Raw genomic sequence first — 5,988 nt, 5'->3', positions numbered from 1 at the left:
CCCTCCCTCCCTCCATCTCTTTCTCTCTCTCTCATGCTCCCTCCCTTATCTATTTATCCCAGCACTGTTTTAAGTCCTTTCCGTATATTAACATCGGGAATCTTTACAGGCTCCTTAGGAGGTAGGTGTGTTGGTTCTATCTCCATTTTACAGATAGGAAAACTGAGGCACAGAGAAGCCATTGCCCAAGATGACGTTTGCAGAGGAGGGATTTGCAGATTCTGTGCTTTTAACTCCTGCCTTGCACAGTGTTGCCGAAAAACCACCAGGCAGCATTCTCCCCCCGCCCCATATTGCCTCACTAAGTCGTGTGTGTGTGCGTGTGCGTGTGCATGTGTGTGCGCATGCATGTGTGTGTGCGTGCGTGTGCGTGTGTGTGCGCGTGCGCGTGCATGTGTGTGTGCGCGTGCAGTGTGCGCGCAGCCATTATCACTATTAATAAACTGTATTTTTCAACCTTGGATAGAATGATATATACATATTTATGTGCATGTATGTGTGTGTGCGTGCGTGCGTGTGCGTGTGCGTGTGCGTGCATGTGCGTGTGTGTGCGTGCGTGTGCGTGCGTGTGCGCGTGCGTGTGCATGTGTGCGCATACTCGTGCACACACGCGCCCAGGGGTCAGCCCTCGGCTCCAGCGGTGCTGAGACGTTTTGCTCATTACTGTGTCCTCGGCACCCAGCACAGCGCTCAGGAAGTGTTTGCTGACTCGATGAAGAGAGAAACTGGGATTTTTCTGAGCACCGGGCAGTGATTTTGTGGCCTTCATTAGAATCTAATTTTCTTTTTTCATTTGGGTGAAAAATGACTTTAGCATTTACATGGCGTGACTTCATTATTAAGTTTTAAAATCTGATGGCCCCCGCCATCAAATTCCCTTTTTGGTGTTTTGTTACTCCGGCTACATTTAGTAATGTCTGTCTTCGTAGATTTTTTCTTCTTTCTTTCTAATCTGTAATGCATTTTAACGAGGAGGATTCCATGTATGCAAAGGAGTTGTATTTTTATTTTAGTTTATCTCCTGTGCTCCATAATAGAGGTTATGAATATGCCCTTTAGATAACAAAGAATTTTCTTACTATCTTTTCGATTGAATAGGCAAAGAAAACACCATAATGGTGTGAAATGGTCTGATTTAGAAACCAATTATAAGGAACATAATTACCTACTAGTGAAAACAAAAGTGAAAGCCAAGCATTTCTAGATTATGTCTAAAAAATATCATGACAGCCAACATCTCAAAAATAACATCTGTTTTTCTCCTGCAACGGTGTCACCATCTCTGTGTGTGTGTGTGTGTGTGTGTGTGTGTGTGTGTGTGCGCGCGCGCGCGTGCGCGCACACACACACTGGAACCCACGTGCTGGAATGATAGTGCCGACTCCGAAGGGATGTTTTCTGACCTGAAATTAAGGTGCACACGCCCCCTGTCTGTTACTGATGGTCACCAAAAATCAATCTATAGGTCTCTCTAGAACTCTAAGGTTCTTTTTTTATCCTAAGGATGCAAAAGGACAAAAAGCACCCCGCTGGGTCCCTTAGGAAATGCATCATTAAGATATATGCTACTGCCCACCTCAATTTTCATAAGCTGTGCACAATTGGGAGGGAGCCGAACACACCGATGCTCTTTCTCGGGGTGCATCAGGAGGGCGGGGGCTGGGAGGAGACAGTAGGCGGTGCTTCTGAGCTCCCCTGCTATAGTTGAGGCTTCAAGGGGAGGCGGGGTCCAGCTGCATAGCCCCAGCTGGGCAGCAGCGACATTCTGCCCTGGCTCTAAATGCCTGAGGGCAGGATGCTGGGATCTGAGGGCACAGAAGGGGCATGTGGCCCGCAGACGTGTGCCTTACTCATTCCTGTGATATCAGAGCCAATTCCCTTTATCCTACGGCCAACCAAGCACGTGTTATATTATCCCGTGCGCATCCTTCTCCCCACTGTTCTGCTTCGATCTCTTCACTTACTGTATTTCATCGGTTCTAAGATTTGCTTTTTAGCGACGCATTTTAACATCTTTGAAATCGGGATGCATCTCACAGTCGGTGGTGTGTCATAGTTTCATCGGCGGCGTGAAGTAACGGTGCGCTTTATAACCTAGGATGTCTTAGCTTTTGATGAAATGTCATCAGGAATAGCCAATCTATGGGATTTGCCAAAGTCTCTCCCTTTCTGGCTTTGTCATCTGCCACCAATTTGCCTCTAACCCTGTCCGGTGGTGTCCTATGGAGGATCTGTGGTAAAAGGCGTGTGGTCTGGAAACACAGGCTGCACCTTCTTGCCAGGCCATCTTTGCTCCTGGGTTTTCTGCCATCTCTGTCTGTGGGGACCTGTCCTCTCCCTCAGGGGCCAGCTCAAAGCCTCGGGCTCACCTAGAATCCTCCCTGATTCCGCCATCCCGGAATCCTCGCTTCCCTCCCTAAAATAGATCCGTTCCTCCTTCCTCAGAGCACTTTTAAAACTGAAAAACAAATTATTTTTCCTTATTAAATTAGTATTGTTCTTGGTCTTTGTAAGCAAAGAGAAATTTAAGCCCTCAAACGTTTGCTTTTTCATGGGCAATTTGATAAGGAATAGTTGGCAAAACTGTAAGTCAGAGGTCGTATCTGCTATCAATTTTATGTAAAATCTATTTAAGGATCAATTGGAGAATATGAAAATATGAGTAATGAAGACGATTCTTGACATGTTATTATTTATTCTAAAAATTCCATATATATATTTTTTTCAAATTAAAAATAGTGCAAGGAAAGTAGAAAATAGGAATGTTTAAAATTTTTATCCTTCCGAATATTCCTCCGCCCTCTCTCACCTCTTTTAGGATTCATGGGGAGAAAGTAGGGTAAGTAATGAGTCCACGTCATGGGGGTTTGTCTTAAACGCAGAGTGAAAATGTGGATTTAACTCTACTGAGCGATGAGAAGCCGTTTCAGAAAGTTCTGAAGCGAGGGAGGCGGTAGAGAATTTTTCCTGTCACGGCTCACAGAGGAACTGGGTTTCCTTAAAGCGGGAGGAAGGGCACCGCGGACGCTCGCATCCAGTCGCCTGTCGCAGAGCCTCTGTCCAGAGGGGCAGCTCCTTCCCAATGTCGCCAAGTGTCGCCAAGGGTGCACGGAGAAAACGGCGGAGGCCAGGCCTGCTCCGGGCCTCCCCAGCAAAGCCTGTGCCTGCCGGGTGACCTGAGAAGCTGAACTCCATGGCAGCACCTGCTCCCGGGAGGGCCTGCGATGGCGCGTCGCTGCCACCTGTGCTCAGGCCTCGGACGCTTCGTTCCCAGCACGGCCTCGTCACTGCTGCAGCATCTTCCCCCAGGCCTCCCAGTCCTGTCGCACCCAGCGATGCTGCCCACAAAGGTGGGGTGTCACTGGGGGGTCTGAGGGAGAAAGCGGCTTCCTGAGGTTTCTCTTGCAGACGCGAGACTTAATGTTGCACCAAAGGCAAGGGATCCTGGTTATCCGGCAAACTGGTGTCCCGGTGTGTTCTCACTCCCTGTCACTCAAGATTCGTCTCTGCAGGAAACCGTCACCTAAACAGAAGAAGCATTTCCTTACTCTCTTAGGCTCTAGCAATACTGAATCACCGCATGGATCTGGCTTCTTATGGTTGGTGTTTTTTAAGTGGGGGTGGGATGTGTGGCCAAATCACAGATCTTAAGAACCTTGTCTTGTTTTTCCGGGCGCAGCAGAAAACGGTCGTGTGGATATGCTGGTCACAGCCACCTGTGTCCTCTTCCCACAGAGGGGTTTGCTGACAATGCGACTGCCTCCTTCAGCTCCAAAGCAATGAGACATTCCTGAGCGTCTAAGCCAGGCACAGGGTATGCGAAGATGAACAAGGATCCATTCTCCCCTGTAAGTTTCATTCATTCATTCGCTGGACAAATCCTTGTTCTAGACACTGGTGATACCACAATGAGTAGAATACAGTTCATATGACAGTGGGGGCAGGAAACAAATCATACGATAAAATATATTTATAATAATATAATATAAACTATAAATAAGTAATATAATAAACAACAGCAGGTCTGGGGAAGAAAGATGAAGCAGGTAATCAGTGTGCTCAGAAAGATGTCTCTGAAGGGATGGCATGTGGCCAGAATTCTGAATAAATCAGGGAATGAGCCTGCGGTTACCTAGGGGAGGAACGCACCTGACAGACAGGAGCAAGGGCAGAGGCCCTAGGTGAAGGTCAGAGAGCCAGGCCAGACCGTGCAAGGGTCGGAGCTCACCTGTGGCCTTGGATTTTACGCTGTTTAACTTTCATTTTTGTGTTTGGATTTTTTTTAAACATGTGAGATTAAAAAAGACTTTTTAGTGCAGCATCATGCACACACAGATTCGTACAAAAATTCCAGCTGATTTTCACCTTCGTATAAATGAAATCATGTAGTATGTGCTCTTTTATAAATTTAAGTTTAAAGTGTTTCAAATACAGTTGACATTCAATATTACATTAGTTTCGATGTCATCTATCAGCATAGTGATTAGACTTTTATATAACTCATGAAGCAATCGCCCCGATAAGTCTAGTACCCACCTGACACCACACATACTCCCTTTGTACTTTACAGCCCTGTGACTATCTTGTAATAGCCAGTTTGTACTTCTTAATCCCTTCACCTTTTCACCCAGTAACCCAACCTCTCTGTCATCTGGCAGCCATCAAAACGTTCTCTGTATCTATGAGACGGTTTCTGTTTTGTTTGTTCATTTATTTTGTTTTTTAGATTCCACAAATCGTATGGTATTTTTCTTTCTCGTTCTGACTTATTTCACTTAACGTAATATTCTCTAGGTCCATCCATGTTGTTGCAAATGGTAAGATTTCATTATTGTTTTTTTATTGCCGAGCACTATTCCATTGTATATAGGTACCACCTCTTTTCTATCTTGTTGTCTATTGATGGACTTTTAGGTGGCTTTTATAAATAATGCTGCAGTGAACACAGGGGTGCATATATCTTCTCAAATCAGTGTTTTGCATTTCTTTAGATAAATATTCAGAAGTGGAATTGCTGGGTCATATGGTAGTTCGAGTTTTAATTTTTTGAGGAACCTCCATACTGCTTTCCATAGTGGCTGTACCAATTTGCAATCCTACCAACAGTGCATAAAGGCTTGTTTCTTCCCACATCCTCCCCGACACTTCTGGTTTGTTGACTTACTGTTCATAGTAGCCATTCTGACAGGTGTGAGGTGATACCTCATTGTGGTTTTAATTTGCATTTCTCTCATAATTAATGACATTGAGCATCTTTTCATATGTTTATGGGTCATTAGGATATCTTCTTCTGTGAGGTGCCAGTTTAAAACTTTTGCCCATGTTTTTCTGTTAATTGCCTTTTCTTAGGTAGTGTTGACTTACTGTTCATAGTAGCCATTCTGACAGGTGTGAGGTGATACCTCATTGTGGTTTTAATTTGCATTTCTCTCATAATTAATGACATTGAGCATCTTTTCATATGTTTATGGGTCATTAGGATATCTTCTTCTGTGAGGTGCCAGTTTAAAACTTTTGCCCATGTTTTTCTGTTAATTGTCTTTTTTTAGGTAGCTTTTTTTTTTTTTAATATATATATTCTGGATACAGAACTGCGATTAGATATTACTATTGCAAATGTTATCTCTCACTTTGCGATTTGCTTTTTTCATTCTCCTAATGGTGTCTTTTTTTTTCCCCTTTGGAGGAAAAGTTCTTAATTTTAACGTAGCTCTTTTATTTTTAGTGAGGTTTTTTTTGTGTGCGTGTTCTGTTTAAGACGTCTTTTCCTATTCAAAACTAACAAAAATCCCTTATGTTTTTGTTTTGGAACTTTATTATTTTATCTTTCACATTTAGGTTTACAAATCGTCTGGACTTCATTTCCTCGTGGTGTGAGGTAGGGGTCAAGCTTCCGTTTTAAAGATATGGATAGCCATTTGACCCAGCACCATTGGGAAGATCTTTTTTTCTTCACCGTATTTCATTTTAAGTGCAATGAGAAGTGAT

This window comes from Pteropus alecto, unplaced genomic scaffold (genome assembly GCF_000325575.1).
Source record: "Pteropus alecto unplaced genomic scaffold, ASM32557v1 scaffold16, whole genome shotgun sequence".
Classification (NCBI taxonomy): Eukaryota; Metazoa; Chordata; class Mammalia; order Chiroptera; family Pteropodidae; genus Pteropus; species Pteropus alecto.
The sequence above is the reverse complement of the archived record's forward strand: the minus strand, read 5'-3'. Positions refer to the sequence as shown.